Here is a 10356-nt window from a genome sequence, read left to right on the forward strand (position 1 = left end):
AATAGACAAGAATAGTGAAGGAACTCTCAAAAAAAGGTGGGGGGCAATAATGGAGGAATTAGCCTGATTAGATATTAAAATCTGCTTGAAGCCTCAACCCCTAAATTGAAACAATGTGTTACTGGTACATAAATAGACAAATAAATCAATATATAGAAATAAGGAAATCTAGAAGTAGCCTAAAGTTGGCCTTTAAAAGATGGAATACTCAAAAAAGATGGAATAACCTGGTAGCTATCTGGAAAAATAAAATAAAATTGGATCGAAGCCTTATACCATATTCTAAGCATAAGTTCTAAGAGGTCCGGAGATTTAAATGTTTTAAATAACAGCTCAATAAAAGCACCAGAAGAAAACTTGGGGAAATTGTTTTATAATTTGAGTGGGGCCAGTTCTTCTAACCAAGATATAATATCAACAAGTTACAAAACAAAAAGAAACGTCTGCATGGCAGGAAAAAAAAGAACAAAGTAATAGCAATAGCAAAAGTAAAAATTATGTCACAGACAGAATGACTATTGGAGTTTCTTTTATAGCTCCAATATTTAAAGAGCCCCTAGAAATTGATAATAGCAATAACCCAGTTTTTTTTTAAAACGGCAAACGAGAAAAACAAATAATTTGCAGAAAAATAAATACAAAATTTTAAACATATGAAGAAATATTCAACTTCAGCTAGAAAAATGCAAGTTAAAACTAGTTGCCATTTTCCACCTATAAGAATTTTTAAAATAAAAATTTCATGATAGGACTTCTCGGAGAGGTGATGGGGAAGCAGGTACTCTCATACATTGCTGGAAGTTTAAACTGTCATGATCCCTTGAAAAAGAAATTTGTCAATATCTAAAAAAAATTAAATGCCTTTTTTCTTTGACCTAGGAATTCTGCTTCTGGAAATTGATTCACATATCCTTACACACATACAAAATAGTATATACACAAGGTCATTTATTGCAGCATTGTAAATGCAAAAGTATGGAAACAATTGAAATGTTCATCAATAGAAAAGTGGTAAAATAAATTAACTAGACACTTGCTAAAAGATAATTGAAAAGCTGTTATGTGCTGATATGAAATGGCCTCCAAAACACATCATTAACTGAAAAAAAGAATTATATAGCAGTCAGCATAATATTCTACATTTATGTAGAAATATTCTACATTTATGTAGAAAATAGAGGAAAATAAGAATATTTATTTGCAGTTTCATGTGTTATACAAATAAACTGAACTAATACACAAGAAAGAAATAAGAGTTGAGAAAAGAGAGTGGAAATTGTGTAGAAGAGAGATTGGGGTGGATGGAAGAGTTTTCACTGCATATAGAATCTTTATATTTTAAAGTTTCTAAAATATGAGTCTATTATCTATTGAAAATATTTAATTAATAAAAGAAGAAGAATTGAAATTTGCAAATAATATTTTGGGAGTCATATATTATTGATATAAGAATTTAAAAAGATTAAGCAAGAGAATGGTAGGAGAATTGGAAACATTAAGTATAATCAACTCTTCAAAGAGTTCTACTATAAAGGAAATGGAATAGTAGCTGGAAGGGAGTATAAGACAGGACAAGGTATAGCAAGTTGTATGCTCATGGGAATAATCCAGTTGAAATAATAAATTTGATCATGCAGATAAGAGAGAAATTCTTAAGAGTGAGGTGCTATAGTGGGTGAGAAGAAATGGGACCTAGTGTACAAATCGTGATTAACATTATGTTTTTGATATTTATCCATGTTGATGGACATAGCCCTTGTTCTTGTTCATTCATTGTACTGAATGTACAGCTACTTTATATAAATTTACCACTATAGTATTTATCCATTCCTCTACTGAAAGACATTTGGGTTTCTTCCAGTTATTTACCATCATAAATGATATTATTAAGAATATTCTTATATGTTTCTTTTGCAGCATTCATACTAAATCCCTAGGGTTTATATTTTGGGAGTACAATTGTTGGATTATCTACCATGAGCATCATCAGTGTTCCTTGATAATGTCAAATTATTCATTATTCTCCAAATTGGTTGTAGTAATTTACCCTCCTCCGCCTCCTCCTCCTCCTTCTTCTTCTCCTTCTTCTTTTTCTTTTTTCTTTTTCTTTTCTTTTTTTTCTTTTTCTTTTATAGAAACAGTGTCTAGCTCTGTCACCTAGGCTGGAGTGCAGTGGCCTGACCTTGGTTCACTGTAGCCTCAACCTCGGGCTCAAGCAATCCTTCCACCTCAACCTCCCAAGTAGCTGAAACTACAGGCACATGCCACCACATTCAGCTAATTTTTGTACTTTTTGTAGAGATGGAGTCTCACTATTGCTGCCCAGGCTGGTCTCAAACTCCTGGACTCAAGTAATTCTCCCTCCTTGGCCTCTCAAAAAGCAGGGATTACAGATGTGAGCACCGCCCCTGGCTGTAATTTATATTCATAGCAAGTAGTTTGTTGATTTTCTATTGCTCTACACCCCTCCCTACACTTTGAATTTTGACAATCTCATGAGCATGAAACAGTATCTCCTTGTAGTTTTAATTTACATTTATCTGATCACTAATAAGTTTGACTATCTTTTCTAATAGTTATTGGAAATTTAAGTGTCCTATTCTTTGAAATGCTAAACCACATATTTGCCCATTTTTCAATTTATTTGTCTTTTTCTTACTTATTTTTAGTATTTCTCTATATATTTTAACACCAATTCTATAACATAATATCTAACATTATTAAGTGCTTATAATATGCCTGACCTTGTTTTGGGCACCTTATGTTAATTAACCCATTTGATCTTCATAACAGCCCTAAAAGATGGGGAGATTTATTAGCTCCAGTTTATGTATAGGGAACTGAAGCACATAGACGTGACATACCTTGCCCAAAGTTGTCCAGTGGTTAAATCTGGATTGAACTCTGATAATTTAGTTCCAAAGAATATTTCTCAATGTTTCTCAGTCCTGGTTTCATTTTGTATACTGAAAATATCTCCAGCTCTGGCACGCCTTTCTATTTTGTTTATAGTATCTGTTCATATGCAGACTTTTTCCTTCTTGTGTTTTTATTTTTTTAACTTCGATCTATCAATGTCTTCCTTATTTTTAAAAAACCGTTCCATTATCTTAGGATCATGATGACATTAATACTTACTTTCTCTAAAAGTTTTCAAGTTTTGCCTTGGACATTTTGGTCCGATTCCCCGCCCCACCTTAGGATTAATCTTTTCTCTTTGTATGTGTGTTGATGTAGGGTTCTATCATTATTTCTATATCCTCTGTGAATTATGAATTTCTCCATCAGCATTTATTGCTTAGTCCACTGGCTTATAAAGTCACCTCTGTCATATATCAATATAAGGATTATTTTTCTGGATCTCTGTTCTGTTCTCTTTGTCTGTCTGCCTCTGCATAATACACACTGTCTTAATTTCCAAAGTTTTCCAAGTTTTGTTATCTGCTAGGACTTGCCCCTCCCAATTTGTTCTTCCTTAGATTTTCCTTACTGTTTTTGACCTCTTGCTATTCTATATTAACTTTAGAAACCGCTGGTTTAGTTCCATGAAACACTGTACTTAGATTTTTATTGAACTAGCATTGAAATATATTGATTATTTGCCTAGAATTTATATTACTGCAATATTGAGTCTACATTTAAATTGACACCATGTATTGTTCCTTTACATACTAGCTTATTTTATGTTTTTAAGAATTTTTATAATTCCTACATAAATTCTTAGAGATTTTTGTGATATTCAGCATTACATGCCTTTAATATTTTGTAGCTTAAAAATGAGTTTTTTTCTATTATATTGTCTAAATGGTTATTGTAAAAGAAAGCGATTGAGTTGAGTATGTTGGGTTCATATCTAACAATTTAGTGTTCATATTAGTTGTAATAGTGTGCATATTATCTAAATATATGATAATTATATTGCCTGAGAAAAAATATTTTATTTTTTCCTTTTTTTTTTTGAGGCAGAGTCTCCCTCTGTCACCCAAGCTGGAGTGCAGTGGTGAAAACATGGCTCACTGTAGCTTCAACTTCCCAAGTGAGCCTTGACCTCCCAGACTCAAGTAATCCTCCCACCTCAGCCTCCTGAGTAGCTTGGATCACAGGCACACACCACCACCACATTCAGCTAATTTTTTGTATCATTTTGTAAAGACAGCACTTCAACATGCTGCCAGGCTGGTCTTGACCTCCCGGGATCAAATGATCCACCAGCCTCAGCCTCTCAAACTGCTAGGATTACAGGTATGAAGCAATGCTCCCGCCCCCAACCTATCTCTTCCTTTTTAATTCTTAACATTCTTACTTCTTTGTTTTGCCCTATTATAATGTCTGGGATATTAAGACAATATTGAATAGAAATGTTGAATGTAGGCATTATTATTTGCTACTTAAATGAGAATACTTCTAGAAGTTTAACATTAAGTATGATGTTTGCTACAAATTTCTAAACATGTATTTTCATATCAAAATCTACTTTGTCAGAAATTAAAATTAAACTGTATAAAGCTTCACTTTATTCTTGCTTTGTAAAGCATTTTTATCATGCATTAGTGTTAAATGTTATTTATTTCTTTTGAATTAATTGATATAATATGCATTACATTACTATATTCTGCCAGTGTTATATCTTCCTTCCTTTCACAGAATACTCAGCCACAATATGTTTTTAATACATTTTAATTTGCCAATTTTTAATTTATATATTTTTACATCTATATTGTTAAATGATATTGGTTAATAAGTTATTTTATTGTACTGATCTTATCGTGTACTTTATTGTCTTTATCAAGGTTATATTTACCTTGTCTCTTTTTCAATTCTCTGGAGTAGTCTATTAAAAGTGAGAATTATTGTTATATGAAAGCCTGGTAAAGCTCATTTATAAAACAATGCAAATGAACCCGTGGAGGCAGTATTTGATTCTTAGTTGCTATTAGTTTATTCATTTTTTTCTATTCTTCAGTTAGATTTGGTCACTGACAATAATATTAACAAAATAATAGAAAATATTTATGAAGCACTTAATATTTGTCTGGTGGTGTTCTATGCATGTTACAACCATTCTTATTTTTATCTTTATATCAACTCTATGAGATGTTATGATTACCCACATTTTCCAAATGGAAAAGTTGAGAATTTAATTAATTTGCTCCAGATCACACTACGAGTAAGGAGTAAGCTGAGATTCAGGCCCAGGAAATATGACACAGAAGCTACACTTTTAATCATTATACTATGCTGCTTCTAAAGAAAAACAATAACAAACATTTTTTCTAGAAAATTATTTCTTTTTCTAAGTATTCTAATTTATTGCAATAAGGTTGTTCATGATATTTTCTTACAAGTTTTAAGGCTCAAATGCATTTGCACTTGCCCCACTTCCATTCCTAATCTTGTTGATTTGTGTCTTTTTTTTAGATCAGTATTGATTGAAGTTTGTGGATTTTATTCATCTTTTTAAACAACCAGCTTCTGAGTTTGCTCATACTTGGTATTCTTTGCTTTCCAGTTTATTAAAATATGCTCTTATCTTTACTATTTCCTTCCCTCAACTTTCTTTCATTTATTATGTGGTTCTCTTTGCAGCATCTTAAATTGAAAGTTTAACTCCTTTATTTTTTATTCTTATTTTTAAATAAATGTCCTTAAAGCTGTACATTAATTACAAATATGGATTAAACTGGGTCACAAATGTTTTGATATGTAGCTTTATTGTCATTAACTGTAATTATTTCCTAATATCTATTTTACTTCCTTCCTTAACCAATAAGTATATGACTAAGTTAGTAAATTTATGTGGGTTGTGGGAGATACTTTTTACTATTGTTTTCTAGTGATCAGAGAAGGCAGCATACTAGCCTTTCTTGAAATTATGCTGTGACTGGTATTTTTAAGTAGTATATAATCAATTTTTTATAAATGCTCCATTTGTACTTGAAAAAATATGTATTCCCTGTTGTGAGACATTTTAATATATTTATTACATCAAGTCTATTAATTGTACCTTTTTTTTTTTCAGACAGGGTCTCACTCTGTTGCCCAGGCTGGAGTGCAGTGGCACAATCATGGCTCACTGCGGCCTCGAACTCCCAGGCCCAAATGATCCTCCTACCTCAGCCCTCCAAGTAGCTGGGACTTCAGGCGTACGCCACCATGCTTGGATAATTTTCATAATTTTTGTAGAGACAGGGTTTCCCCATGTTGCCCAGTCTGGTTTCAAACCCCTGGGCTCAAGCAATCTGCTCACCTCAGCCTCCTAAAGTGCTGGGATTACAGGTGTGAGCAACTCTGCCTGGTCATAATTGTACATTCTTGTACAAACCTTTTTTGTAGACATGTGTTTTCATTTCCTTTGGGTAAATACCTAAGAGTATAATTTCTGTGTCATAGGATATTTGTGTGTTTAGCTTTATAATAAACTGCCATTAGTGTTCCAATGTGGCTGCACCATTTTGTATTCCCAAAAGCAATGTGTGAGATTTCTTGCACCATATCCTCATCAATACCACTTATTGTGAATCTTTTTACTTTTAGTTAGTTGCAGTTCATTGAATTTTTTTTCTAACTAATGATAAGGAACATCTTTTCATATGCTTATTGGTCATTTGTATATCTTTTTAAATATCTGTTGGAGTCTTTTGCCTTTTTTTGTTTTTGTTTTTGTTTTGTTTTTTTGAGACAGAGTTTCACTCTTATTGCCCAGGCTGGAGTGCAGTGGCACGATCTTGGCTCACTGCAACCTCCATCTACCAGGTTCAAGCAATTCTCCTGCCTCAGCCTCCCTAAGTAGCTGGAATTACAGGTACCCACCACCAGGCCCAGCTAATTTTTTTGTATTTTTAGTAGAGATGGGGTTTCACCATTTTGGCCAAGCTGGTCTTGAACTCTTGACCTCAGGTGATCCAGCCGCCTTGGCCTCACAAAGTGCTAGGATTGCAGGCATGAGCCACAGAGCCCGGCCTTGCCCATTTTTTAATTGGGTTATATATTGTATTGTAAGAGACCTTCATACATTCAGCACAGATGTTCTCTTCTCCCAGTGTGTGGTGGCATTTTGATTGTCTTAATGATATCTTTTGATGACCAAAAGTTTTTAGGTTTTATATAATATCGTTTATAAGTGTTGATAAATCTTCGTCTACCCGTAGCTTGCAAATTTTTCTTCTAGAAATTTTATAGTTTTAATTTTTACATGTATATCAGATTAATTTTGAATTAATTTTGTGGTGAGGCAGTTAATTATAGGAAGTCCTCCTAGTGTCTCTCTACAACGTGCAGCATGGGGAATCTAATTTCCTTGAACTTTGAGCTATCTCACAAACAAAGTATGCAGAAAATAACTTCTTACACAGACATAGATCAGAAACATCAAAACTATAATATTAGATAATGCAGTTACCGTAACTGCTGCATTTTCTTCCTAACATCTCAAAACCCCATTCCAATGCTACCTCTCCCACGAATTTTTTTCCTGAATGGATTAGAGAAGGAATGATACCTTCATCTAAACTCCCAACACAGTTCATCCCTGTGTTTCTTCAGGAGCATAGCTCTTCCTGCCACATAGCAGAGTTATTTGTTATTTGTCTCATTTTGCCTACAGACGAAAAGCTCCTTGAGGGCAGTTCTCTTGTCTTATTTACTTTGTAATCTTGAGATCCTGGAAGAGGATGTGTTCTGTACATTTTTTGTGAGATGCATGGATATACTGGCAATTGATATTCTGTGGATGACAACAGCTGGTATTCTCTTGTTGGAAAACAAATCTTCATTTCATTCTGGATTTCACCACTCAACTTTACTGATATAACTGAATAAGAAAATAGTTCAGTTTATCAAACACAAAGATAACATCTGAATATTTACAATGAGCCGCTCATAGGTAATATTTAGGAACAAAAAGAAAATGGCCATATGGCCATGTGAACTAGGAGTCAGCTTTTATAACACGTGAAGCTTTTATCTCCCTCTCACAAACATCCCATTGGTAATCATTGTAGTTAACAAGCACTAGTCTTAAAAATCATTTATTAGCAACCAAACAGTGTTTAAGTGTTCTATGCATACTATCTCTCCTTCAATCCTTATAGCAATCTGGTAAAGTAAATAGGATCATATCATAATCCCCATTTACTTCTGAGAAAAATTAACGCTTAAAGAGATTAAATAATACACCCACAGTCACAGAGCCAGTTAGTGGTAGAGTCTGGATTTAAACTCAGGTCATCTAATTCCAGAGTCTGTGCTCTTAACCACTACCCAAGAGGGCCTCCCATTATTGTCATGAAGCTAGCTGCCTGGCAAGCATGCCTGCTAAAATTAAGCCTGCAGAGCAATTATTCCATTATTTTAGTTTAATCACACATAAGATTTTAAATATCTGGTACACATATTTGGGCTTCTACAAATAGTTTCTTCTTAAAATTTAATTCTTCAAAATTAAACTGATTGAAGTATACTTCAGTTATGTTACCTTCTCTAGTGAAAAAAATAGCAAAAATTTTGTATGAAACAATCCTGTAATGTAACATTTTTTGTGTGTATTTAATTCTGAACTCTGCTCCTTCCCTAAAACAATCCTGACACTTTTGTGGTATAAATTTCCCTTAAAGTTTGCCTTATCATGGGCTACACAGAGTTAGAGACTATTTTTCTTTGTGATTTTCAGACAGAAGGTATAACTCAGAGTGCAGAAGGTAGGGAGGTTGCTATCTCAAACTGCAGGGTGAAGGGAGCCATCAAATATGTGTTTATTAGAAAAACTCTCTACTATCTTATTCCTGGAGTCTGTGGATCCAATGGAGAGAAATAAGAGAAAGATAATTTCAAATTCGATATCCCAAGTTTGATAGATCTTTTTTTCTTATTGAAAAAACAAACAAACAAACAAAAACCAACAAAAAAAATAACCCGATGCTTTCCATGACTTATTGTTAAGGGCATTTGAATCATTTGGGAAAGTGTACACAACTATAATTCAACAGTAGTTATATCTGAGTATATCACACCCACACACAAAATCCATCCGAAGGAGAATGCAATTGCCTGTAATATGTATCTACTCTGTCAAGAGTTCTGGTGCTCCAATATGTCTCATTGCACATTTATGCCTTTTGCAATCAATGGGTTGCCTGTAATTATTGATTTTGATATAGTATATTCAGGTGATGGGAGAATTGCCCAAATCCAATGCATGACTTTATGAAGGTGTTAAACCATGAGAATAATACGTTTGTAGCTGCAACCAGTGGGGGCTATGAGAAGGGTTTAAAAGCCTGTCATATTTCACAAGACTCAACTTGCTACACAAGACATAAGAGATTTGTTTACAGATTTCAATGGGAATTTCTCCATAAGTCTGGTGAAACATGTAGTGTGTAGTTACACGGCAGCCCTAAATGTCAGGTGAGAGAAAATTTAATTATAACAGATGGCATTAACTATATAAAATTCAGGGGTTCTAGTTTATATATGAGTAAGCATGGAAGAATTGAGTGTTTGCCTGTATTGCCCCAGAACATGACTAGACTGTGTGAGATTATTGTAACTGGTTTCTAATCTAGGGATAGGTTAGCGATTTAGAAGGTTATAGGTAATGACACCTTCTCAGTAGTTAACTAATAATATTCCTTCTGAATGCTTTTCATAATGGATGTCCCTAAATGTTACAGCTCTTGTAGAATTTTTCTAGTAGATTTTCTGGTTTTTATTGGGAAACCACACCCACTTCCCAACCAACTCTCCGAAAAAAAAAAAAAAAGAAAAAAAGAAAACAGGAAAAGAAAAAGGTATCCCTAGATAACACTGGTTTTTCATCTTTTTTTTTCTACTAAGCTAAATAGTTACTAACCTGAGTTTGTTCGTTATTGGCCCCACCATTCATCCCAGACCATTAACCATATTTGGGTTCATGTTGACTAGCCTAATACCACCATTGTGAATAGAAAATAAGTAATATAAGGAGAAAAGAGAAAAAAATATTTTCTAAAAGTCTACAGGCTTTAAATCCAAATTTCTGAAAATTTGCAATAAGTTTTATTTTTAAGCAATTAAAGTAATACAAGCTTATTATAGACAAACTGGAAGCTAATTTAAAAAATTAAAAGAATATAAAAATCACACATAACTCCACCATCCAAAATAGATACTCTAATATTTTAGTATAGTTCCTTCTGCTTAATTTTAATAATTTTACATGGTCAAAATTACATAGGTTATAATGTTATGTAATTTAAAATTGTGACACATAAGCCAAACATTTTATGAATATAACTTATAATTAAAAGCTATTATTTTATTCTATGAATCGACTGTAATTTTCCAAATCATATTCCTTTATGGAGGATACTAATTTTT

General features: G+C 33.1%; 1 long non-coding RNA gene and 1 other non-coding gene across 2 annotated transcripts in view; one reads left to right on the top strand and one right to left on the bottom strand.

Moving 5' to 3' along the window:
- Positions 1-10356, bottom strand: part of LOC105463446 (uncharacterized) — a 70941-nt gene that overhangs the window by 13583 nt on the left and 47002 nt on the right. The gene's annotated exons all lie outside the window — the stretch shown is intronic.
- Positions 9661-9722, top strand: LOC112423457 (U7 small nuclear RNA). The gene has a single exon (XR_003013936.1). It is a non-coding gene; the product is annotated as a U7 small nuclear RNA (small nuclear RNA).

The sequence above is a fragment of the Macaca nemestrina genome, chromosome 3 (assembly GCF_043159975.1).
Source record: "Macaca nemestrina isolate mMacNem1 chromosome 3, mMacNem.hap1, whole genome shotgun sequence".
Taxonomy (NCBI): domain Eukaryota; kingdom Metazoa; phylum Chordata; class Mammalia; order Primates; family Cercopithecidae; genus Macaca; species Macaca nemestrina.